This window comes from Thalassophryne amazonica, chromosome 16 (genome assembly GCF_902500255.1).
Source record: "Thalassophryne amazonica chromosome 16, fThaAma1.1, whole genome shotgun sequence".
In the NCBI taxonomy this organism is placed as follows: domain Eukaryota; kingdom Metazoa; phylum Chordata; class Actinopteri; order Batrachoidiformes; family Batrachoididae; genus Thalassophryne; species Thalassophryne amazonica.
This window is the reverse complement of record NC_047118.1, coordinates 9,922,635-9,949,870: the sequence shown is the minus strand read 5'-3', so window position 1 is coordinate 9,949,870 and position 27,236 is coordinate 9,922,635. Positions and strand designations below refer to the sequence as shown.

The 27,236-nt window shown below is 40.8% G+C and overlaps 1 protein-coding gene and 2 long non-coding RNA genes across 6 annotated transcripts in view; 2 read left to right on the top strand and 1 right to left on the bottom strand.

Moving 5' to 3' along the window:
* LOC117527550 overlaps positions 1-27,236 on the bottom strand; it is a 250,767-nt gene that overhangs the window by 113,062 nt on the left and 110,469 nt on the right. The window lies entirely within an intron of this gene.
* Positions 1-27,236, top strand: part of znf385c (zinc finger protein 385C) — a 453,093-nt gene that overhangs the window by 320,327 nt on the left and 105,530 nt on the right. The window contains exons 1-2 of one of the 4 annotated variants that reach the window (XM_034189948.1): positions 12,334-12,338; positions 13,953-13,955. The exons of the other annotated variants lie outside the window; for them this stretch is intronic. The gene's annotated coding sequence lies outside the window, so the exon portion shown is untranslated. Of the gene's footprint in view, positions 1-12,333; positions 12,339-13,952; positions 13,956-27,236 lie in introns of those variants that run through there. 4 annotated transcript variants of the gene reach the window in all.
* Positions 5,676-23,139, top strand: LOC117527549. Its single transcript, XR_004565556.1, has 3 exons — positions 5,676-5,688; positions 22,015-22,163; positions 23,124-23,139. It is a non-coding gene; the product is annotated as an uncharacterized LOC117527549 (long non-coding RNA).

The following is a 27,236-nucleotide window of genomic DNA, read 5'->3' as shown; positions in this document are numbered from 1 at the left end:
TATTTTATTTTTTAGCACTGTTGTCGTGTGTTACCTGTGCTGCTCCACAGCCTGTCCAGTGGATTTTTATTTTATTTTTTAGCACTGTTGTCGTGTGTTACCTGTGCTGCTCCACAGCCTGTTCAGTGGATTTTTATTTTATTTTTTAGCACTGTTGTCGTGTGTTACCTGTGCTGCTCCACAGCCTGTCCAGTGGATTTTTATTTTATTTTTTAGCACTGTTGTCGTGCGTTACCTGTGCTGCTCCACAGCCTGTCTAGTGGATTTTTATTTTATTTTAGCGCTGTTGTCGTGCGTTACCTGTGCTGCTCCACAGCCTGCCTAGTGGATTTTTATTTTATTTTAGCACTGTTGTCGTGTGTTACCTGTGCTGCTCCACAGCCTGCCTAGTGGATTTTTATTTTATTTTAGCACTGTTGTCGTGTGTTACCTGTGCTGCTCCACAGCCTGTCCAGTGGATTTTTATTTTATTTTAGCACCGTTGTCGTGCGTTACCTGTGCTGCTCCACAGCCTGTCCAGTGGATTTTTATTTTATTTTTTAGCACTGTTGTCGTGCGTTACCTGTGCTGCTCCACAGCCTGTCCAGTGGATTTTTATTTTATTTTTTACCACTGTTGTCGTGTGTTACCTGTGCTGCTCCACAGCCTGTCCAGTGGATTTTTATTTTATTTTAGCACCGTTGTCGTGTGTTACCTGTGCTGCTCCACAGCCTGTCCAGTGGATTTTTATTTTATTTTAGCACCGTTGTCGTGTGTTACCTGTGCTGCTCCACAGCCTGTCCAGTGGATCTTTATTTTATTTTAGCGCTGTTGTCGTGCGTTACCTGTGCTGCTCCACAGCCTGTCCAGTGGATTTTTATTTTATTTTTTACCACTGTTGTCGTGTGTTACCTGTGCTGCTCCACAGCCTGTCCAGTGGATTTTTATTTTATTTTAGCACCGTTGTCGTGTGTTACCTGTGCTGCTCCACAGCCTGTCCAGTGGATCTTTATTTTATTTTAGCACCGTTGTCGTGTGTTACCTGTGCTGCTCCGCAGCCTGTCCAGTGGATTTTTATTTTATTTTAGCACCGTTGTCGTGCGTTACCTGTGCTGCTCCACAGCCTGTCCAGTGGATCTTTATTTTATTTTAGCACCGTTGTCGTGTGTTACCTGTGCTGCTCCACAGCCTGTCCAGTGGATTTTTATTTTATTTTAGCACCGTTGTCGTGCGTTACCTGTGCTGCTCCACAGCCTGTCCAGTGGATTTTTATTTTATTTTTTAGCACTGTTGTCGTGTGTTACCTGTGCTGCTCCACAGCCTGTCCAGTGGATTTTTATTTTATTTTTTACCACTGTTGTCGTGTGTTACCTGTGCTGCTCCACAGCCTGTCCAGTGGATTTTTATTTTATTTTAGCACCGTTGTCGTGTGTTACCTGTGCTGCTCCACAGCCTGTCCAGTGGATTTTTATTTTATTTTAGCACCGTTGTCGTGTGTTACCTGTGCTGCTCCACAGCCTGTCCAGTGGATTTTTATTTTATTTTAGCACCGTTGTCGTGCGTTACCTGTGCTGCTCCACAGCCTGTCCAGTGGATTTTTATTTTATTTTTTACCACTGTTGTCGTGCGTTACCTGTGCTGCTCCGCAGCCTGTCCAGTGGATTTTTATTTTATTTTTTACCACTGTTGTCGTGCGTTACCTGTGCTGCTCCGCAGCCTGTCCAGTGGATTTTTATTTTATTTTTACCACTGTTGTCGTGCGTTACCTGTGCTGCTCCGCAGCCTGTCCAGTGGATTTTTATTTTATTTTTTACCACTGTTGTCGTGCGTTACCTGTGCTGCTCCGCAGCCTGTCCAGTGGATTTTTATTTTATTTTTTACCACTGTTGTCGTGCGTTACCTGTGCTGCTCCGCAGCCTGTCCAGTGGATTTTTATTTTATTTTTTACCACTGTTGTCGTGCGTTACCTGTGCTGCTCCGCAGCCTGTCTAGTGGATTTTTATTTTATTTTTTACCACTGTTGTCGTGCGTTACCTGTGCTGCTCCGCAGCCTGTCTAGTGGATTTTTATTTTATTTTTTGCCGCCGTTGTCGTGCGTTACCTGTGCTGCTCCGCAGCCTGTCTAGTGGATTTTTATTTTATTTTTTGCCGCCGTTGTCGTGCGTTGCCTGTGCTGCTCCGCAGCCTGTCTAGTGGATTTTTATTTTATTTTTTACCACTGTTGTCGTGCGTTACCTGTGCTGCTCCGCAGCCTGTCTAGTGGATTTTTATTTTATTTTTTGCCGCCGTTGTCGTGCGTTGCCTGTGCTGCTCCGCAGCCTGTCTAGTGGATTTTTATTTTATTTTTTGCCGCCGTTGTCGTGCGTTACCTGTGCTGTTCCCCGGCCTGTCTAGTGGATTTTTATTTTATTTTTTGCCACCGTTGTCGTGTGTTACCTGTGCTGCTCCACAGCCTGTCTAGTGGATTTTTATTTTATTTTCTACCACTGTTGTCGTGCGTTACCTGTGCTGCTCCACAGCCTGTCTAGTGGATTTTTATTTTATTTTCTACCACTGTTGTCGTGTGTTACCTGTGCTGCTCCACAGCCTGTCTAGTGGATTTTTATTTTATTTTTGCACCGTTGTCGTGCGTTCGCTGTTGCCGTGCGTTACTTGTGCTGCTTCATGGCCTGTCTGGTGCCTTAACTAAAGCACTCCTTCTGCTGAATCACCTCTAAATTATTTACACATTATTCACTTTGCGTGTTTTTAGGAATCCACTAGGTTGCGTAGCTACTAGCGTTTAGCCGATTTAGCATGGCGGCTTCTCCTGTCTCTCCCGCACTTTTCTGCTCTGGTTGTGAAATGTTTAGTTGTTCCTCGGCCTCCTTTAGCAGTAACGGTACTTGTAATAAGTGCAGCTTATTCGTAGCTTTGGAGGCCAGGCTGGGCGAATTGGAGACTCAGCTCCGCACCGTGGAAAATTCTACAGCTAGCCAGGCCCCTGTAGTCGGTGCGGACCAAGGTGGCTTAGCCACCGTTAGTTCCCCCCTGGCGGATCCCGGGCAGTCGGGAAAGCAGGCTGACTGGGTGACTGTGAGGAGGAAGCGTAGCCCTAAACAGAAGCCCCGTGTACACCGTCAACCCGTGCACATCTCTAACCGTTTTTCCCCACTCGACGATACACTCGCCGAGGATCAAACTCTGGTTATTGGCGACTCTGTTTTGAGAAATGTGAAGTTAGCGACACCAGCAACCATTGTCAATTGTCTTCCGGGGGCCAGAGCAGGCGACATTGAAGGAAATTTGAAATTGCTGGCTAAGGCTAAGCGTAAATTTGGTAAGATTGTAATTCACGTCGGCAGTAATGACACTCGGTTACGCCAATCGGAGGTCACTAAAATTAACATTAAATCGGTGTGTAACTTTGCAAAAACAATGTCGGACTCTGTTGTTTTCTCTGGGCCCCTCCCCAATCAGACCGGGAGTGACATGTTTAGCTGCATGTTCTCCTTGAATTGCTGGCTGTCTGAGTGGTGTCCAAAAAATGAGGTGGGCTTCATTGATAATTGGCAAAGCTTCTGGGGAAAACCTGGTCTTGTTAGGAGAGACGGCATCCATCCCACTTTGGATGGAGCAGCTCTCATTTCTAGAAATCTGGCCAATTTTCTTGGATCCTCCAAACTGTGACTGTCTAGCGTTGGGACCAGGAGGCAGAGCTGTGGTCTTATACACCTCTCTGCAGCTTCTCTCCCCCTGCCATCCCCTCATTACCCCATCCCCGTAGAGACGGTGCCTGCTTCCAGACCACCAATAACCAGCAAAAATCTATTTAAGCAAAAAAATTCAAAAAGAAAAAATAATATAGCACCTTCAACTGCACCACAGACTAAAACAGTTAAATGTGGTCTATTAAACATTAGGTCTCTCTCTTCTAAGTCCCTGTTGGTAAATGATATAATAATTGATCAACGTATTGATTTATTCTGCCTAACAGAAACCTGGTTACAGCAGGATGAATATGTTAGTTTAAATGAGTCAACACCCCCGAGTCACACTAACTGTCAGAATGCTCGTAGTACGGGCCGGGGCGGAGGATTAGCAGCAATCTTCCATTCCAGCTTATTAATTAATCAAAAACCTAGACAGAGCTTTAATTCATTTGAAAGCTTGTCTCTTAGTCTTTTCCATCCAAATTGGAAGTCCCAAAAAACAGTTTTATTTGTTATTATCTATCGTCCACCTGGTCGTTACTGTGAGTTTCTCTGTGAATTTTCAGACCTTCTGTCTGACTTAGTGCTTAGCTCAGATAAGATACTTATAGTGGGCGATTTTAACATCCACACAGATGCTGAGAATGACAACCTCAACACTGCATTTAATCTATTATTAGACTCTATTGGCTTTGCTCAAAAAGTAAATGAGTCCACCCACCACTTTAATCATATCTTAGATCTTGTTTTGACTTATGGTATGGAAATAGAAGACTTAACAGTATTCCCTGAAAACTCCCTTCTGTCTGATCATTTTTTAATAACATTTACATTTACCCTGATGGACTACCCTGCAGTGGGGAATAAGTTTCATTACACTAGAAGTCTTTCAGAAAGCGCTGTAACTAGGTTTAAGGATATGATTCCTTCTTTATGTTCTCTATTGTCATATACCAACACAGAGCAGAGTAGCTACCTAAACTCTGTAAGGGAGTTAGAGTATCTCGTCAATAGTTTTACATCCTCATTGAAGACAACTGTAGCTCCTCTGAAAAAGAGAGCTTTAAATCACAAGTGTCTGACTCCGTGGTATAACTCACAAACTCGTAGCTTAAAGCAGATAACCCGTAAGTTGGAGAGGAAATGGCGTCTCACTAATTTAGAAGATCTTCACTTAGCCTGGAAAAAGAGTTTGTTGCTCTATAAAAAAGCCCTCCGTAAAGCTAGGACATCTTTCTACTCATCACTAATTGAAGAAAATAAGAACAACCCCAGGTTTCTTTTCAGCACTGTAGCCAGGCTGACAAAGAGTCAGAGCTCTATTGAGCTGAGTATTCCATTAACTTTAACTAGTAATGACTTCATGACTTTCTTTGCTAACAAAATTTTGACTATTAGAGAAAAAATTACTCATAACCATCCCAAAGATGTATCGTTATCTTTGGCTGCTTTCAGTGATGCCGGTATTTGGTTAGACTCTTTCTCTCCGATTGTTCTGTCTGAGTTATTTTCATTAGTTACTTCATCCAAACCATCAACATGTTTATTAGACCCCATTCCTGCCAGGCTGCTCAAGGAAGCCATTATTTAATGCTTCAATCTTAAATATGATCAACTTATCTTTGTTAGTTGGCTATGTACCACAGGCTTTTAAGGTGGCAGTAATTAAACCATTACTTAAAAAGCCATCACTTGACCCAGCTATTTTAGCTAATTATAGGCCAATCTCCAACCTTCCTTTTCTCTCAAAGATTCTTGAGAGGGTAGTTGTAAAACAGCTAACTGATCACCTGCAGAGGAATGGTCTATTTGAAGAGGTTCAGTCAGGTTTTAGAATTCATCATAGTACAGAAACAGCATTAGTGAAGGTTACAAATGATCTTCTTATGGCTTCGGATAGTGGACTTATCTCTGTGCTTGTTCTGTTGGACCTCAGTGCTGCTTTTGATACTGTTGACCATAAAATTTTATTACAGAGATTAGAGCATGTCATAGGTATTAAAGGCACTGCGCTGCGGTGGTTTGAATCATATTTGTCTAATAGATTACAGTTTGTTCATGTAAATGGGGAATCTTCTTCACAGACTAGAGTTAATTATGGAGTTCCACAAGGTTCTGTGCTAGGACCAATTTTATTCACTTTATACATGCTTCCCTTAGGCAGTATTATTAGACGGTATTGCTTAAATTTTCATTGTTACGCAGATGATACCCAGCTTTATCTATCCATGAAGCCAGAGGACACACACCAATTAGCTAAACTGCAGGATTGTCTTACAGACATAAAGACATGGATGACCTCTAATTTCCTGCTTTTAAACTCAGATAAAACTGAAGTTATTGTACTTGGCCCCACAAATCTTAGAAGCATGGTGTCTAACCAGATCTTTACTCTGGATGGCATTTCCCTGACCTCTAGTAATACTGTGAGAAATCTTGGAGTTATTTTTGATCAGGATATGTCATTCAAAGCGCATATTAAACAAATATGTAGGACTGCCTTTTTGCATTTACGCAATATCTCTAAAATCAGAAAGGTCTTGTCTCAGAGTGATGCTGAAAAACTAATTCATGCATTTATTTCCTCTAGGCTGGACTATTGTAATTTTTTATTATCAGGTTGTCCTAAAAGTTCCCTAAAAAGCCTTCAGTTAATTCAAAATGCTGCAGCTAGAGTACTGACGGGGACTAGCAGGAGAGAGCATATCTCACCCGTGTTGGCCTCTCTTCATTGGCTTCCTGTTAATTCTAGAATAGAATTTAAAATTCTTCTTCTTACTTATAAGGTTTTGAATAATCAGGTCCCATCTTATCTTAGGGACCTCGTAGTACCATATCACCCTAATAGAGCGCTTCGCTCTCAGACTGCAGGCTTACTTGTAGTTCCTAGGGTTTGTAAGAGTAGAATGGGAGGCAGAGCCTTCAGCTTTCAGGCTCCTCTCCTGTGGAACCAGCTCCCAATTCAGATCAGGGAGACAGATACCCTCTCTACTTTTAAGATTAGGCTTAAAACTTTCCTTTTCGCTAAGGCTTATAGTTAGGGCTGGATCGGGTGACCCTGGACTATCCCTTGGTTATGCTGCTTTAGACGTAGACTGTGGGGGGGTTCCCATGATGCACTGTTTCTTTCTCTTTTTGCTCTGTATGCATCACTCCGCATTTAATCATTAGTGATCGATCTCTGCCCCCCTCCACAGCATGTCTTTTTCCTGGTTCTTTCCCTCAGCCCCAACCAGTCTCAGCAGAAGACTGCCCCTCCCTGAGCCTGGTTCTGCTGGAGGTTTCTTCCTGTTAAGAGGGAGTTTTTCCTTCCCACTGTTGCCAAGTGCTTGCTCACAGGGGGTCGTTTTGACCGTTGGGGTTTTTCATAATTATTGTATGGCCTTGCCTTACAATATAAAGCGCCTTGGGGCAACTGTTTGTTGTGATTTGGCGCTATATAAAAAAAAAGTTGATTGATTGATTTCATTACAAAATGACCGTTAACAATGGAATGTCCGAATAAACTCCTCATGCCGACTTCTTCGGAAAGTTCTCTGTTCTCTGACGACAACAGAGCCTGAAATGTGGAAGTTTTCAACTTGAAACGGCGAGACGCTGCCGCCTCGAAGCGCAGATCGCCGTCAGGCGCCGTGGACCGTCCTTAAAGAGACACTACCAGACCAAAATCTCTCATCAGCCATTAAAATTTTTACCGAAAACCAGCTGAATTTATTGAATGGTGTCCACTCAGTTGTGCCTTACAGTTTTGAAAAAATTTTTATCAAACAAAGCAACAGTCTCTGAGCCATTCCTAAACAATGAAAAAAATCGACGAGCGGGTGGGCGACTCCTCACTCAAAGACTGCCCACAGGTGAATGACGTAACCGACAGGCGTGAAAAAACTCTCGCATGCCCACGAGGATTCAAGCATGTCTGATGTAATCACACGTGATTCAAATCCATATGGTTTTTGAAAAAAATAATAAGGTCGGATACTTTTCTAATAGACCTCGTATATATATATATATATATATATATATATATATATATATATATATATATATATATATATATATATATATATATATATATATACGAGGTCTCTTAGATAATAAACCGACCCTTTTATTTTTTTTTTTTAACTATATGGATTTGAATGACATGCGATTACACCAATCATGCTTGAACCCTCGTGCGCATGCGTGAGTTTTTTCACGCGTGTCGGTGACGTCATTTCCCTGTGGGCAGGCCTTGAGTGAGATGTGGTCCCGCCCTCTCGGCTGAATTCCTTTGTTTCACACGCTGCTCGAGACGGCGCGCGTTGCTTTATCAAAATTTTTTCTGGACCTGTGAGGAATATCCGAGTGGATACTATTCGAGAAATTAAGATGGTTTTCTGTGAAAAGTTTAACGGCTGATGAGAGATTATGGGGTGTTTCTGTCGGTGTAAGGACTTCCCACGGAGCGGGACGTCCTGCAGCGCTTCCAGGCGCTGTCGTCGGCCTGTTTCGAGCTTAAAACATCCTAATTTAAGGCTTAATTCACCCAGGACATCGTGAGAGAACAGAGAAGATTCAGAAGAGGCCGGCATGAGGAATTTATGCGGACATTCCACTGTTTAAGGACATTTTTTTAATGAAAGACGTGCGCGCAAATTCGCCGAGTCGTTTCCGTGACGACTCGGCAAATCTGTGTGCGCCGCGACAGGAAAAACACCTCCGTGTTGAAAACCATTTGTAGAATTCAGGCGGCTTTTAATGGCTTTCAACAAGTGAGTAACTGAGAAATTGTTTAACAGCTTGGGCATGTTCCAACTTGCCCGTTAAGATTTCCAACGGAGGTGTTTTTCCTGTCGCGACCCCCCGCGGTCGGGTCCGGCCCGACATGCGACTCTGCCCGCACGTTCTTTCATTACAAAATGACCGTTAACAATGGAATGTCCGAATAAACTCCTCATGCCGACTTCTTCTGAAAGTTCTCTGACGACTTACTGCGTCAACAGAGCCTGAAATGTGGAAGTTTTCAACTTGAAACGGCGAGACGCTGCCGCCTCGAAGCGCAGATCGCCGTCAGGCGCCGTGGACCGTCCTTAAAGCGACACTACCAGACCAAAATCTCTCATCAGCCATTAAAATTTTTACCGAAAACCAGCTGAATTTATTGAATGGTGTCCACTCAGTTGTGCCTTACAGTTTTGAAAAAAATTTTATCAAACAAAGCAACAGTCTCTGAGCCATTCCTAAACAATGAAAAAAATTGACGAGCGGGTGGACGACTCCTCACTCAAAGACTGCCCATAGGCAAATGACGTAACCGACAGGCGTGAAAAAACTCTCGCATGCCCACGAGGGTTCAAGCATGTCTAATGTAATCACACGTGATTCAAATCCATATGGTTTTTGAAAAAATAATAAGGTCGGATACTTTTCTAATAGACCTCGTATATATATGTGTGTATATATATGTGTGTGTGTGTGTGTGTGTGTGTGTGTATATAATTCCTCCGGGGATGTTGCCATCATTGCGTTTTGAAACATTGAATCATTTTCTTGAGCAAATGGTTCATTTACTATTTAAAGAATTTTGTAACATGCCGCAATGTATTGCCAAAACTGTGGCAAAGAGTTCGAGGAAAAACCAAACTTCTGCAGTGATTGTGGGAAAAGGCTAAAAGAAGATGGTGACAACACTCACGCGCGACCTTCAAGTTTAAGAGCACGTACATTTTCACTAGCGGTGCTCATATTTTGAAAACATGTAAACCTTCCAGTTCACAGGACAGGACGGACCACCGTGCAATCAGCGACGATTCGTGTAGTCCAAAGGTACCTTCCTTTTCCGTTTTGGATAATGTTGTTGTCGTTTCTCTTTTGCTGTTGTGTTGTGCGATTTGCTGTTGTGTTTTGCACTTCAGGGCCACCGTATTCTGAGTTGTTGAACTTCTGATTAATTCTCTGAAGCACTGGTTCATTTACTGTTTTGAGCATCTGAAACTTGTATACTTCAGGCAGCTGTTGCATTTAGTGTTCTGAGTGCTTTTAAACAGTAAATTGTCTTTCTGAAGGAACTGATCCATTCAAAAATACCTGACAGCCAGGGGTGTTGGGTTTATAGAATATAAAAATGTAGTTGTGAACAAAGAGACAAATTCCACCTGATTAAACTATTGTCATTCCAGGGTCATATTAACTTTGCTTCATCCTTTCATTGTGTCTCATAATTGAATCCGAGCGCGAGCCTTCTTGTCAGTGTCAGTAACGGGCACGATAAGGCAACGTCACCGCTGAAGCCCGAGGCTTCATTGATCTTGTGTCAAATCATATTTTATTTGTTGGCTGTGGGTGTAATTTAGCCTGGATATAGAATACCTTTATCCACAGTGTGATGAATTGGCTCGAGGTCTCAATCTCCTCAACACGTTTCTCTCTTTTTCTTTTCAATAATTAATGGGGCTCCAAACTAACTTAATTGACGTAATTGTGTCCCTAACAGCAAGACAGCAGAGACACCGACTGCATATGGACGAGGATTTGAGGTTGTCTGGTAGATCAAGTCTTGGAAATCCTGGCCCGATTTTGTACAGTTTCTTTAAAACTGCACCTAAAAGAAAAGTTATGAAGTCAAGTCCCTTCCAGTGACTACTCTATTTTCAGTCGCGGGTCAAACTGTGCTAAGCCGTGTGTAAAAATCAGGCCACACTGAACAGTTTGCCACCTCCAGTAATCCAAGAAGAGGAAGGTAGAAGGAAGCCCGAGCTACATATGGAAGTTGGTTTTTTTTAAAGAGCAGATTACTTGAAATGTGTTTGCAGAAAGGAAGCAACAGCCCAGAGATTAAAGGTAATCCTGATAGGAAATATTTTGAGACCGACTCCGCTGGGAGCTTCTCGGTTTGAGAGTTTTGCATCTCTGGGAGCGTTTCTCGCTCCGCGTGGACACACGACTAAAAAAGGTAGTGAACATATTTGCACGGGCAGCAAACAAACATTTGATTGTTCAAACATGAAACAGAAAGGAGTTGGAGATCTGCCACGCTTAGATGTTCTCTGCACAATTTGTGGCATAACGGTACACTTCGGAATGCGAACTGTCATGTTCGGCACACAGTCATCAACTCGATAAACAGCCGGTGCGGCATGCAAAGTGACCCAGAAAGAGAAATCTGTCATCCAAATCAACAACTTTAAAGGCTTTAAAATAATGCAAAGAAATGAGATAGTTCAGCTGTAGATGAGGAGGTTCTTTGCAGAGTTTCCCTCTGAGATTGTTTGTGTGTCTGAAAACAAATTCAGCTCCATCTCTCCAGAAAAGCTCAGATTTATTGCAAACAAGCCTGGAATTGCATTTTTTTTTTTTTTTTTTTTTTACCAACATCAAACCTTGTGTTTCATATTGTTATGAATACATCATTACCTGCTACCTGATGATTCCTCCTGAGCAGGTAGCTCAGTGGGGTAGTTTGATTACCAATATGTAGACCTCGGTTTGATTCCTGCTTCATGCTACATTGTCACACCAACCACCTGCATGTCCTCCCTCACCACATCCATAAACCACCTCTTTGGCCTCCTGCTTCTCCTCTCACCTGGTGGCTCCATCCTCAGCATCCTTCTCCCTATATACCCTGGGTCTCTCCTTTGTACATGCCCAGAGCATCTCAAGCTCACCTCTCTGACTTTGACGCCAAACCGTCCCACCTGTGTTTATTCCAAATCCTGTCTATCCTTGTCACTCACAAAGACAATTGCAACATCTTCAGTTCTACCACCTCCAGCTGTGTCTACTGGCTTTTTGTTAGTGCCACCATCTCTAAAATGTACAGCATAGCTGGTCTCACTACTGTCTTGTAATCTTTCTCTTTCACTCTAGCACATACCCTTTTACCTCACTCATGTCATGCTTCATCACCCTGCCTGCACTTACTACTTCACCTCTCTGCCACTCTCTCTATTACTCTGGACAGTTGACCCCAAGTATTTAAAATCGTAGACCTTCACCTGTACTCCTTGAAACTGCATTGTGCCCCCCTCATTCACACATGTACTCTGTCTTGCCCCTAGACACCTTCATTCCCCTTCTTTCCAGAGCATACCTATATTTCCACAGGTTTGTTTCAACCTGCTCCGTTTTCTCACTACAGGTAAGTGTCATCTGCAAACAAAATAGTCCATCAACCTGTACATCACCACTGCAAACAATCCCACCTCCACCTTGAATGCATCTGTCATTCCCACTACAGATCTCGCTGCTGTCAAACTGTCCTTGTACATGTCCTGCACCACCCTCGCATACGTCTCTGCCACTCCAGACTTCCTCATACGATACCACAACTCTTCCATGGGTAACCTGTTATAATCTTTCTCAGAAACACAAAAACTATTTCTGGCCTTCTCTAAACATCTCCGTCAGCCCTCCCAAAGCAATATTGCATCTGTGGTTCTCTTTCTATGTTACTGTTCACAGATCTTCACCTCTCTTCTCAGCTTAGTTTCCACTGCTCTGTCCTATAATTTCATACTGTGGCTGATCAACTTTGACTCTGTAGTTACTGCAGCTCTCCACATCACCCTTATTCTTAAAAAAAAAATCAATGCATGACTGCACCATCCAAATTGGCTTAAATGGGTCCTAATTGGAGTTACTTCATCATCTTTGTATCTGATCTTTGTAATCAGCCCAGTGACAGTATGTTTTAAACAGGTTTGAAGATTATCATCATACTTGAGGGAGCAGTGAAGAACATAAGCGGGGGAGAGGAACAGCTCTGGATGTGGAGGCATAAAAAGTCTGTAATTAAAACTGATTGTGGTTAATGTTTTCCGTCCGCTCCATAACAGTTCCCACGGCGGCCCTCACACCAGCTCCTGATCAAGCGGAAGTTAATTGGCTGTTAAGTGTCGCATGTCTCCCCCTCTGCTCCCCTTCCTCCCGGTGGAGTACATCCGAATGTCCATACGCAGCGCGGTGTCATTTCGTATTGTATTTACTGGGGGCAGAATAGCAGCTTCCATTTGTATGCACAACACATCCTGACTTATTTTATACTTCATTTGAATAAAGGCACTGTTGGTTGTTTGGTTTTCAAACAATACAGCTCCAGTTCTGTATTTCTGCAGAGTTGTATTTGCTAGTTCTTCCTGATCTGTCAGATTCGTTCCCATCAGCAGGATAGCGGTTGCTGGAGTAGTGTGTGGGGGGAGTGAGGCCAGCACTTAAAACACTATGGCAACAACCGACCAGATGCACAACATTATGTCACAAACGTGTACTTGCAAAGATGACCGTGAACACCGCCATCGTAAAGAGATGTTATTTTGCATTCTTGGTAACCGGCAACATAATCATTGACACAGCACAAGGCAATTATGCTCATTTGAATGAGGCACTTAGTGTTTATTATTTCACCGGTCAGCAGTTTTCCATGCAAATTCACATACAAATGCATTCAGCTTTAGATGTGCAGATATTCATTATCACAGCTGGATAATCAGATCAGAGGCCTGATGGCGAACGTGTAACTGACAGGTCCGGCTGTTAGGCAGCAAGCAGCCGCAGTAAAACAGCTGAGATGTAATGCACAGTGCTGTTAAATTCTGCACAAGTCGACACAGACAATACGACAATCACTCGACTTGACAAAGTAAAACACAGGACTGCAGACGAAGCCTTCTCCAGAGTTTTCCTTAAACGTGTTCTCACGCTTTTTTATGATGCTAGAGACTCCACGGGAAACTTCACAATAGAAATCACTCTTTTGCCGGCTCTGCCTTCTCCATTGTGCTTGTTGAAGGACTCAGCAGCAGGAGATGTCCTTTATTTATTGTCAACTTATTTTACCTTAGCAACCAACCTTTGGTGTCTTAATTTATATCAGCACTTCCCCTAAAACCACAAAGGTCTCCAAGCGTCCATGGGGGTGTGGTGCTAGCAGCAGTGTCCTTGTGTCCTTGTATCTTCAGTCCCTGAGGATGAGCCGTGACCCTGAACTGTGCTAAATATGAATACACACAAAACCTGTCCACATTGAACAGCTTCGTCCATATTTGGACATAGAACAAAAAAAAAAAAATATTATTGTAGTTTTTATCGCAGCCTGGCAGAGTTGGAAGCAAATAATAAATATGAGGTTGTTCTGCAGGCTGCCACCTTTAAAATCAGAGTAATCACAAACAAATCAGTGTAGAAATTAAAGCAGTTTTTGTTTGTGGTCCCATTTTTCAATGAACAAAAGTCAAGGGACAATTGACTCATGAGCTGTTTTATGGTTAATTCATTATTTCACCACATCCAGCCTACAAGCAGGTGGTATGAAAGGTGCACGGACTGGGGGTACAATCTGTGACTTTTCCCAGTAAATTCTGGTGTTCCTCAGGGATCTGTTGTGGCTCACACCCTGTTCAGTGTTTGTATGGACTGGGTGTTGTGGAAATCAGCAGGTTAAGTCCTTCCCTTTATTAACTTGGCATTTCATTTATCTTAACCATTAATTAATTTCATCTTATTAAATTGTTAGCTTTGTATGTACTCTGTTTCATGTTCAGTTTGATTTTCATTTAGCTTACTATTCATTCAGTGGCTTAACTTCCCAGTTTAGGTGGGCGTTTAATAAACTTTATTTAAAAATAAGAATAATTTAGTTTCAGGTGGGCGTTTAACCAACAGGCTGATGCTCGGCCCTGGGCCCTCAGATGTACAAATACAGATGTTTTGGGTGCAGTTAGCTTCAGATTCAATTTACTTTATATTCTGATAGATTTAATGACTTTCATGTTCAGTTAATTTTATAGTTATATTTAGTACATATAGACATCCTAAGCTTTCTAATGATACCAAATTTATAGGGTTGTGGGGGGGGGGGGGGGGGTGCATGCTGGCCCATGGCCTATTAGATTTGCATTCTGTGCTTTTGAATTACCCATAATGCAATGTATCACTATGTAATCATGCATGCATGTAAAGCTGTTGGATGTTGTAGCGGTTTGGCGCTGTGCTCTTTATTTGGAGTCATTTCTGTTCAACACTTGAGTATTTGAGCAAAACCACACTGAACAAAACTTAAAGGGCATATCTCACTCCAATCAACACGATCTTTAAAAAAAATATATATATACCAGATTATGAATCATTACTTGCAACTCCTTAGCTTGTAAAAATAAAATTAGCCATACAGTGTGTGGAAAAATGCACACAGATTAAGAGCTTTTTTTAACCATAAAAGTTACGTAACCTCAGGTGCTTACTATTACCTGTCTGAAGGTCAGTGTCCACCTGTGTCCACTTCATGACTTACAGGACCCACAGTCAATCTGGGCTGTTTTTTTTCTCTCCAAATATGACTTAATATGGTTTTAATGTGACTTTAATTTGGCTTTCAAATAAAATAATTGTATTTTGTGATCAAAATAGGTCCATCTCACCTCTTTGTAACCCACAGTGTATTCACCAAAAACAACAACAAAAAGAAACACTGCATATGTCTCAATAAGACTGAATTATGATTACCTATGTGAAAGTGGTGTCTCTGATTTCACTCCTGTCGCATTCACACCCAGAGCCACATAGAATTATTGTTCCACTGTGTGGCGCTGCTGTCTTTTTTGTTCACAGGAAAACAGTCTTGCTCCACCAGCAGCTGGCTGCCTGTAGCTTAGCGTAGCTGTCGGCTTAGATTAGCTTGGCCAATAACACAAACGCTGAAGCTGGTCCACATCCGGTGGTCCTGTTAACAGTGGCCACTCATAGTCGCATTCTGTCCAAAACTGTGATAACAGAAGCGGCGTCGGCAGCGCGACTGGCTAGTGTCCTACATGCAGCAGCTTAGCTTAGCATGGCCTGACGCCGCGATGCAATCCATAAACATGGCCAGATCTGTGCTTTAAGAATTTTTCTCCTGGCCACACAAAACTAACGATAAAATCCATGGTTAGATCCATGTTTTGAAGACCATTCTCATGCTTTGCTGAGCTAAAAACATGCTGTTTGTCCAACATGCACTATTAAAGAAAACCTATCACTTTCCTCCTCAAAATATTATCTTTGGAAAATATATCCGCCTAATCTGCGACTACATCCTTTAAAACACAGATTTTAGCCATTTTGACGTATTCACCATCAAAGTCCACAAAGAAAACACTGATTTTACACTGTAAAAAATTACATTTTACCCTCTTTCATTTTAGGGGCTAGACCTGAGATGTTGTCACCAAAATTCATATTCTTTACAACTTGAGCTTCCTGAGCCTTTATCAACAGCGGGTGAAATGAAGCTAATTTCTCCATGTTTATGCTTCATTTTTCTGGGCGTATAGTACCAAAAATAAAATGAAATGCATCAATATTTTCAGAATTTATTTAGAATAGTCAGCTCATTTTATTTACTAGTGATTGCCTTGTTGGCAGTCCGTTAAAGGTCACATATGCAGATGCAAATTAGCCTAAGGCAAACTCTGGTGCAATACATCAAATGGTAATATTTATGTTTTAATTGCACATGGTCCCTTATAAATAAACTGAAATTAAAATATGCAAAATGCAGGTAATCGTGGTTTTCTAATAATATTCATAGTATGTGTTCCTAGTCTTTCTACAAATCCTTCAGAAGTGAGAAAAGTCCTTCCTCTCCTTTTTCCTGCTCCACACTTCAGAAAATGTCCAATCTTAAGTGTCTGTCACACTATGACTGATTGAGGAAATGTATGAATAGCATATATAAAATTTTGATAGCCACTTGTCTGTTTTTGTTCAATTTCAATTTAATTTCATTTATATAGCACCAAATCACAACAGAGTTGCCTCAAGGTGCTTCACACAAGTAAGGTCTAACCTTACTAACCCCCAGAGTAACAGTGATAAGGAAAAATTCCCTCTGAGGAAGAAACCTCAAGCAGACCAGACTCAAAGGGGTGACCCTCTGCGTGGGCCATGCTACAAACATAAATTGAATGAATGAATGAATGAATTAATGAATGAATGAATGAAAATGAATGAATGAATGAAAACTGTTTATTTCGAACATTTGATACAACAACAATTACAAGATAGATCAGTAAAGACAACAACAAAAAAGTTCCTACTGTGTACCCAACATGTCCGAAAAGGGGTAGGGTGAAGCATCAGCTTATTTATCCCTACCCCTTCTTCCCCACAACCAGTAATACCCTTTGCCACATATACACATAGATTCCTACACACCTAAACCGATATCAATATATATATATATACATATACATACACATACACATATATATATACATACACACATCAACATACATACACATATACATACACATATATACACATATACATATATACACATATATATACACAAACATAAATATACACCTTCACATACCTACTTACATACAAAATACTATATATTTACAAGCCGAAGCAAAAAACAAAAACACCCTAACCCTCATTACCCTTCCTCCTCCCTATACCCAGAAAAAACCATATTTTTGTACCGCTGTTTGAACTGGTTCATGCTTGGACATTGCTTGAGCCCCACTCCCAATCTGTTCCACATCCTCACCCCACTAGACAGAAATACAGAAACCTTTTAATGTTGTTCGTGCCCACTGATGCTTTAAATTAAATTTCCCCCTCAGACTGTAATCCCCTGATCTGTTAAAAAACATATTTTTAATATTTGCTGGAAGTAAATTGTTTATTGTTTAAAAACAATTTTTACTGTTTGAAAATGAACCAAGTCTGTGAATTTTAAGAATTTGGATTGTAAAAATAGTGGATTTGTATGATCTCTATAGCCAGTATTATGAATAATTCTTATAGCTCTTTTCTGCATTACTGATAGTGATTGTGTTGTACCTTTATAAGTATTACCCCATACCTCTGCACAGTACTGTAAATATGGTAAAACCAGTGAGCAGTAAAGAATGCGGAGTGAGTTGTGGTCCAGAATATGTTTCGCTTTGTTTAGAACTGAAATGCTTCTTGACAGTTTACTTTGTATATGTTTTATATGAGTCTTCCAGTTTATCTTATCATCTATTATCACCCCCAGAAACTTATTTTCATGTACCCTTTCAATATCTACCCCCTCGACTTGTAACTGAACCTGTATGTCTGTATTACAATAGCCAAATAACATGTATTTTGTTTTACTTAAGTTTAATGATAATTTGTTTCTGTCAAACCATATTTTCAATTTTCCCATTTCTATACTGATCCTCCTCAGTAACTCCTGCAAATCCCCCCCTGAACAAAAAATGCTTGTGTCATCTGCAAATAATACTAATTTTAATATTTTGGAAACATTGACAATATCATTTATATAAATTAGAAACAGTTTTGGACCCAATACTGACCCCTGTGGGACGCCACAAGCATTGTCCAAGCATGATGATGTATATTCCCCCAACTTCACAAACTGTTTTCTGTTACTTAAGTAGCTTCTCACCCAGTGCAACACCAACCCCCTAATCCCATACTGTTCAAGTTTATTGATTAATATGTCATGATTGATTGTATCAAAAGCCTTTTTAAGGTCTATAAATATTCCAATTGAATGTAATTTGTGGTCTATGGCGTTTGTAATCTCCTCAACTGATTCTATTAATGCAAGTGATGTTGAACTATGTGCTCTGAATCCATATTGACTATCAGTAAGTAATTTATGTTTATTTATGAATTTGTTTAATCTATTATTGAATAACTTTTCTAATAATTTGGAAAATTGTGGAAGCAAAGAAACAGGTCTATAATTTGTGAAGTGGTGTCTATCCCCAGTCTTATACAGCGGCACAACCTTAGCTATTTTCATTTGATTGGGAAATTTACTGGTTTGAAATGATAAGTTACAGATGTATGTTAATGGTTCTACAATCCATTCAATGACCTGTTTTACCACCACCATATCAATTTCATTTAAATCGGTAGATGTTTTATATTTACAATTATTCACAATGTCTATAATTTCATTTCCATCCACTGCTGTGAGGAACATTGAACAGGGATTTCTTTCTATGAGATTATTATCCCAATCCTCAGGTTGGGAATCGGGAATTTTTTCTGCCAAGCTTGGTCCAATATTTACAAAAAAATTATTAAAACCGTTGACTACCTCATCCTTATTTTCCTTCTTGACATTATTATCAATGAAATACTGAGGTTAACTCTGTTTTTTATTACCATTTTTGATAATGCTATTTAATATATCCCATATTCCTTTAATATTGTTTTTGTTGTTATATAATATGTTACTATAATATTCCTTCCTACATACCCATATAATATTAGTTAATCTATTTTTGTATTTCTTATATCTATTTTCTGCCTCTTTAGTCTTTTATACAGTGTATTTTTCTTATTATATGCATTTCGGAACCCTTTCATCATCCATGGTCGAGCTTGGATTTTTTGTTTTCTGTAGTCTTGTTTAATTGGACAATTTTTATCATATAATGATGTAAATATTTGTAAAAAAAGTTTCATATGCACTATCAACATCACTTTCACTGTATACCTTTTCCCAGTTTTGCTCCTGTAAATCCTTCTTTAGTGTGTTCATGTTTTCCTCTGTCTGCACTCGCCTGTATTTTATTTTCTCCTCTGGCTGATTCCGCCGATGGTTTCTATTATAAACGATGAAAACTGGTAGATGATCACTAATGTCATTGATTAATAATCCACTCACAGTGTTATTCTCAATATCATTGCTGAATATATTATCAATTAAGGTAGCACTATGGGATGTAATTCTGCTTGGCCTGGTGATTTTTGGATATAAACTCATACTGTACATTATACTGATAAATTCATCTGTTATTTTATGCTTATTTGGATTGAGCAGATCAATATTTAAGTCACCACAAATGAACACAGTTTTTTGATTAGTTTTTGAGAACATTTTTCCCATACAGTCAGTGAATGTTTCAATACTAGATCCTGGTGATCTATATATACAGCTGACTAATACATTTTTGCTTTTTTCTTCACATATTTCAATAGTTATACATTCTAATAAGTTATCAATCACAGTTGTCATATTGTCTACTATTTTATAATCCATGTTCTTATCCACATACACAGCCACTCCTCCTCCACTCTTATTCTTTCTGTTTACACAATTAAATTCATATCCATCCAGTTCAAAATCCATTCCTTTATCTTCATTGATCCATGTTTCTGATATAGCAATTATGTTAAATATTTTTTTAAACTGACTTAAATATTCTTTAATGTTGTTAAAGTTTGCATATAGACTTCTGCTGTTGAAATGGATTATTGATAATTTGTTATCCGTTCTAATGATCCGATTAAACTGTTCATCTGTATAATAGCAACAACTGTCATTGATATTTGAGAAGAAATTATTGTCCGGGTCTATATCGTGCTCCAAGTCCAGTACATTGTGGTCTGTGTATTTAAATGTTCTCAGTTCTACTTTTCCATGATCAGCAATCCTTTGAGTTATATCCTTCTTGTCTCCAGATGTAGATGAATAGGTAGTAGATGAATAGGTTCCTCTGGTCTGTGTCATGGTGTTGTGATGTGTTTGTGTCCTCATACCTTATTGGTCATATTTGTCCAGATCCTCGCTTTAAGAAACACTATTGTTCATATTTGTCCAGCTCCTCGATGTTCCTTATTGCCATGACTTTTGCTTGTTCTGGTGATCCGTTCAGTTTGATGAATATTTTACAGTTTGAAGTCCATGTGTGCTGGATTTTTCCCTGTTTCTTCAAGAAGCGTGCTTTCCTGGCGATGTCGGCATTCCGTTTGGTGAGATGTTCATTGATGAATACGTTTGTCCCTTTCAGTTTTCTTCCTTGTTTTAACAGTGCTGTTTTGTGTTTTCTGTTGATGAATCTCATGATGACGGTTCGTTTATCACCGTCATTTCTCCGGGGCAGAGGGTGGCACGCTTCAATGTTATTTAAATCCATTTCTATACCTTTAGATAGGAGGAAATCAGCAACCTGTTTTTCCACAGAGCTGACCTCCTGTTCACTGGGATCCCCTCAGCTCTCATCTGTTACCGCCCGTGCGTAGGACCGTGGTTTGATGTGAAGACCTGTGATGATGACGTCGTTAATTCTGGTGTACTGCTCCAATTCAGCCACTCTATTTTCCAGCTGCATCAGATGCCGGTCTTTCTCGGCATTCTGGAGCCGTAATGCCTTCACCTCCTCCACCAGATCCATGATTGATTTCTGTTGTTGCTTCACAACAGAAATCTCCTCTGATAGAAAGTCCAGAGATTTTTTAATATCGTCACCTTCCTCCGCTGTCAGAACCTTCTTAGGCCCCATGGTCGGCTTATGAGCAGCTTGTCGATCGCCGATGTTAACAGCCTGCGTTGTTTGTCACCGGGATGGATCTGCACTGCGCTGGTGCCGCGCGGCCTCGGTGTTTCCGCGCTGATGGATCCGCGGTGGCTGCACGAGGCCTCGGGGAAGCGGCACTCGTGACGCGCGGCTCTAATGACGCAGCGCGCGGCCTCAGTGAATTCACCACGTTGGGCCTCGGACGTTGTTGCTGTCCAGTCGCGGGGCTAAGTTGCCGGTTGAGGTGGTATTCCCACTGTCCGGGTTGGCAAACACCGGCGTGGCAGATGGCAACCACAAACACCACCTCTGAAAACTCAGGTACAAACTTTTTGCAGCTCGCTCTGACGACACGCAGCTCTGACTGACTGTGACTGACGCAGCTCTGACTCTCCTGATCAATCCAGCTGTTTTGCTTGTTGCTCTAAGCAAAGATTGACGGCGTAACGCATGAGCTTGTGCAATGTGAAACTGTCAGTAAAACTGTTAATTACAGTAACAATTGACAAAACAAATACACAGAAAATGCTGTTGGTGCACAGGACAGGAGGGTCACCAGCACAAATACAACTCCCATCTCTGGAAGGAGCTGCACCTTAAACAGAGAGAAAAAACAGAATCAGGCATCAGAAAGACAAGAAATACTGTATAATTTGTCAGCATTAAGCAACAAGAAAAACAAAAGAAACACTAAGGTGATCGCCGGCTACTAGCCCTAAGCTTCACTAAAAGACCCAGAATTTAGGTAAAGTTGAGGCCGCGGCACACTCCAATTCCTAATAAAATGAATTAAGAGTAAAAAGCGTAAAACAAAACTGTACCAGTATGCTAGCCATATGAAAGGGAAAAGAAGTGAGTCTTAAGTCTGGACTTGAAAGTAGGGTGACCAAACGTCCGTATTTCCCGGGACATGTCCGTATTTCACGTCCTGTCCCGGGCGTCCCGGGTTTTTTTTAAAAAGTGAGGAAATGTCCTGGTTTTTAAATTACCTTCATTGGACCATTAAATTTACAGGCACTAGGGCACTGCGCACGGCGCTGCGTGTGACGTAATCCCTGAGCCGCGTCAGTGAGGGCAGCCCTGTTCTTAATCAGAATGTAGACAGCGTGACTGTCAGTACGCAAGCAACATGCCGAAGCGCAAGTGTATGTTTACCGACGATTTACAAAAGAGTTTCCCCGCTTTCAGACCGGGTCGAGACAAATGGGAAGCCTTGTGCACAGTGTGCAAAGCAGGCACATATGTCTCGGTATCCAATGGAGGTGCAAGGGATCTGAAAAGCCACCTGGACACCGAGAAGCATAAAACAGCTGTCCGAGGTGAGAGTAGTGCTAGCTCAATCACACAGTACTTTGTCAAACCAGGGAACGAGGATGCAGTGAATGCAGCGGAGGCTGCATGGTCATTTCACACAGTGAAACATCACAACAGTTATCGATCTATGGACTGCACAAGTTCATTGTTGAAAAAGACCCTCCCCGATTCAGACACAGCCAAAAAATTTAGTTGTGCCCGAACTAAGACCGAGGCTATTGTTGACGGTGTTCTGGCACCTCATTCTGTAGAAGTGGCGCACGAAGCGCTCAAAAACATCCCATTTTGTGGTGTAAGCACTGATGGAAGTAATCACGGTGCGGTGAAAATCTTCCCCATAATTATTCAGTACTTTGATTGGAAGGAGGGTGGTGTGCAGAGTAAACTAATTCAAGTGCAAGATACACCAAACGAGACTGCAACCACCATCGCCAATTACCTAATGGAAACATTGACAAAAAACAATTTGGCTTCCAAATGCGTCGCATTTACCGGCGACAATTGCAACACTAATTTTGGTGGAACCCGGCGTGACGAAGGGGGAAATAATGTATTTGCAAATTTGAAGAGAATGCTACAAAACAAAACATTGATTGGCGTGGGTTGCCCAGCGCATATTCTTAACAACTGTGTCCATCACGGGGCAGACAGACTTGATGTGGACATTGAGAATATCATTTTTAAAATCTACCAGTACTTCCACATTTACACTGTGCGCACAGAGTCCCTCAAAGAGTACTGCGATTTTGTGGATGTTGAATACAGGAGGATGCTGTCACACAGCAAGACCAGGTGGCTCTCTCTGTTCCCAGGCATAGAGAGGATGCTGCAGATGTTCCCTGCTTTAAAAGCATTCTTTTCGTCTCAGGAAAAGCCACCCATGATGATCAAGGGATTTTTTGAAAACCCATTTAGTGAGATATACTTGTGGCACATGCACTCACTCATGTCCGTCTTCCACAATCACATTCAAGAAATGGAAAGGGAGAACAACTCCATCATGGAGGTTAAGAAAATATTGAGCAGCATCCACAACATTCTTATTGAACGGAAGAACAACAATTTCATGTCCCTCAAAGTTAAGGGACTGCTGGCCGAAAATCGCAGAAGACTTGAAGAGGGCTGTGACAAGTTCATAGCTGATGTGCTCGGCATGTACAGTTCATGTTTGGAGTATCTGGAGAAGTGGATGACACCTATGGAAGAGTTCTCACCATTCATGTGGATGGACATGAGTGAGCCACCAAAGTGGAATAATGTGGAGGCCTGCATCAAGTACCTTGGAGAAAAGGGGGTGCCAATTGATGATGTTAAATGCTTTGACCAAGTTGCTAATCTGAAGAAATTCATAGAAAGCTGCAGTGATGATGACGCATTCATGGGCCTGCAGGTGCACCAGAAGTGGACCAAATACTTTGAGAAGGCCAAAAGCATTGGATGCTACTCAGAACTGCTGAAGATTGCACAGTTTGTTTTTGCACTTCCTCCTCACAATGCAAATGTGGAGAGAGTTTTTTCACTGATGCAGAGCCAGTGGACAAAGGAGAGGAACCAGCTCTCAGTTGAATCATTGAAAGGGATCCTATTTGTGCAATACAATTTCAAAAATATGTCTTGCAAGGACTTTCATACATATGTGTTGAGCCACAAGAAACTGCTGAGAAAGATCAGCTCTACAGCAAAATATAAATGGGCAAAGAAGGACGAGGAAGAAAAACCAGATGAAGAGGAGGAAAAACCAAACGAAGAGGAAGATGAGGATTAAGCAGGAAAGTAAAGATGGTCTATTGGTATTTTTGTATTTTTGCTAATACACAAGAGGTATTTTTTTGTTAATTGGCTAATTTGTTAATTTATTTTTTCCAATAGCTGATTGTTAATTAGCTCATTTGTTAATTTATTTTTTTCCAATAGCCTACAGAACAGACAGTATTTGTTCATTACTGAGGGTAACTGAGTATCATGTGTTATTTGGAGTTAAGAGTTATTGTTAACTTTTGTTGTTAAGTGAGGGATGTTTAGATGAGACATTATTTCTTTCATTGTGCTATTCATTCATTACAGGAAATGTTAAATTAAGCATTTTGAATAAATGTATTTTGAATAAAATTATCATTTGTTGTTGGAGTTTTTGTTGTTGACTTTTACTGAAAAGCATTTTAAATAAACCAACTGTAAATATCATGTTATTGTAGGATTATGTGGGCCTATGTTAAGTGAGTGCATGCCACAGTATATGTGCCCCCCCCGGCTCCAAGGTGTCCTGGTTTTCCCAAATGAAAATATGGTCACCCTACTTGAAAGTCTCCACAGAATCTGACTGTTTTATTGATGCAGGGAGATCATTCCACAGAACAGGGGCACGATAAGAGAAAGCTCTGGGACCCGCAGACTTCTTATTCACCTTAGGGACACAAAGTAGCACTCCACTCTGAGAACACAAAGCCCGGGCCGGTACCTAAGGTTTAATTAGGTCAGCTAGGTAGGGAGGTGCCAGTCTGTGAACAATTTTATAGACTAGTAGCAGAACCTTAAAATCTGATCGCACTGGGACAGAAAGCCAGTGAAGAGATGCCAAAATGGGTGTAATGTGGTCGAACTTTCTGCTTTGTGTCAAAGGTCTGGCTGTAGCATTTTGAACCAGTTGGAGAGCCCTAATGCTGGACTGCGGTAAACCAGAAAATAGAACATTGCAGTAGTCCAATCTAGAAGAGATGAACGCATGGATCAGGGTCTCAGCATCAGCCATAGACAGGATGGGACGAATCTTTGCTATATTTTGCAGGTGGAAGAAAGCAGTCCTCGTAATATTTCTAATGTGGAGGTCAAAGGACAACGAAGGATCAAAAATTACCCCAAGGTTCCTCACTTTGTCAATGTGATGTATGACACACGAGCCTAGGCTAAGCATTAACTGGTCAAATTGATGCCGATATCTCACTGGACCAAGAACCATCATTTCAGTCTTATCAGAGTTTAAAAGTAGGAAGTTTCCAGACATCCAGCTTCTCACTGATGCAAGGCAATCTTTTAAGGATTTTATATGAACGAGATTACCAGCAGTTATCGGCATGTATAACTGAGTATCATCTGCATAGCAGTGAAATTTAATTCCAAAACGCTGCAATATGTGCCCAAGGGGTGCTACCTAAAGGGAGAAAAGCAGGGGGCCTAAGACGGACCCCTGTGGAACCCCAAATTTCATGTCACTAAGGTTAGAGGTAGTGTTACTGTACAAAACACAGTGAGAACAACGGGTCAAGTATGACGTCAGCCATGCAAGGGCACTCCCAGTAAACCCAAAATGATTTTCCAGCCTATCAAGTAGAATATGATGATCTACTGTATCAAATGCAGTACTGAGATCTAACAGCACCAGAACCGTAGTGGTGTCCAAATCCATTGTAAGCAGAAGATCATTCACCACTTTAGTGAGAGCCATCTCTGTGGAATGATATTTTCTAAAAGCAGGCTGCAGTGGCTCAGAGAGATTATTCTCAGTAAGATAGTCTACAAGCTGCCCTGACACCACTTTTTCCAGAATTTTAGAGCAAAATGATAGATTTTGATATTGGCCAATAGTTTTTCAATACATTAGGGTCAAGGGTTGTTCTGTACAAGTCCTTTTACCTTCCTTGTCAATTGATGTCCGATGAGTCTGTCTCAAAGTTTTGTGCTTGCTGAAAACTTTGGACATCAGGCATTTTGTCTTCTACTTGCTTGTTTTTTCTATGATAATGATGCATTCATATGCTGTGATTATCTGATCCTTCAGACTGGGCTTCTGATTGGACAAAGCTCTAGGGTGTGGTGTGAATTCAGGAGAGAGGACAATTTCCACCGCAGCAGCATGCAGTGCAGCTTGTCATTTGGCCAAGGTCAGACTAAAGAAAAAGACAGCGCGACTGTGTGTATTTTTATCTGGACATCAGAGGACACTCAGCAGAGTCTCTTGGTGAGAAGGCATCGTGGCAGAAGAAGGTTGTTTGCTGTCCAGTATGCCACAGCACATATCATGCTGTGTAGTAAGGAAGTATGACATCATGATCCCAGAGTGAACCAGATTCTAGCCACATTTGCATTGAGATCATGGCAAATCTCACTTAAATCTAGTTCCCATTCTGCTGAATTTGGCTCTTTGTGTTTCCAGTATAAATGTGATATTATCTGTACATCAGTGCCCCAAATCTACTGGAGACCGACAGATTAAGCAACATTTGCCACCAAATTACTTCAGCCCATCACTATCTGAAGTCTGTAATTTATGTTAAAAATTATTAAATTGAGATGGAGCATTTTTACTGAGCTTCATTTAAACATTTCTAAAGGCAGACTGTTTTGCTTTTATGTATTTCAGAAAGTTAGAAAAAAAATTGCACAATTCACATTCACTAAGTTGAGTCTGATGTCAAACTTTTTTTTTAATGCCAATCCTTTGTGAGTGGATTAAAGCTGTAAATTAAGTAATCCCGTGTTTTAGATTAGATCATAATAAAATGTTTCACATTCCAACTGTTTATACCATTTGATTTATGTATCTCCAGAAATAGGCGTAATTTGAATGCCAATTTCATTCCTGCCTTTCTTTCAGGGGCGGCACTAAAATATTTTTGATGGGGGGGTGGCAATTAACTAACGTAAAAAATAAAACCGTAAAAATTGCCGAATGATTCAAAGTAATAAACTTTACATTATTTTACATTATTTTAATTCTTTTTAATAACCAAATAGTTGTTCTGCCACCTTGCATTATGGGTAATGACAAAACACTGAAATCAGGTACACTTTAAAAAATGAACTGCTGTCTCAACAAGAAAAAGTGATGTAACAATTTGCATAGTTTTTTTAAGTTATTTCAACTTAACAAAAGTTATTTGAGCGTAACTGGAGAAGTCTTGTGGCGTTAACTCAAATGAAAGTTGAAATAACTTAAAAATTCTATACAAATTGTTACATCAATTTTTCTCATTGAGACAGCTGG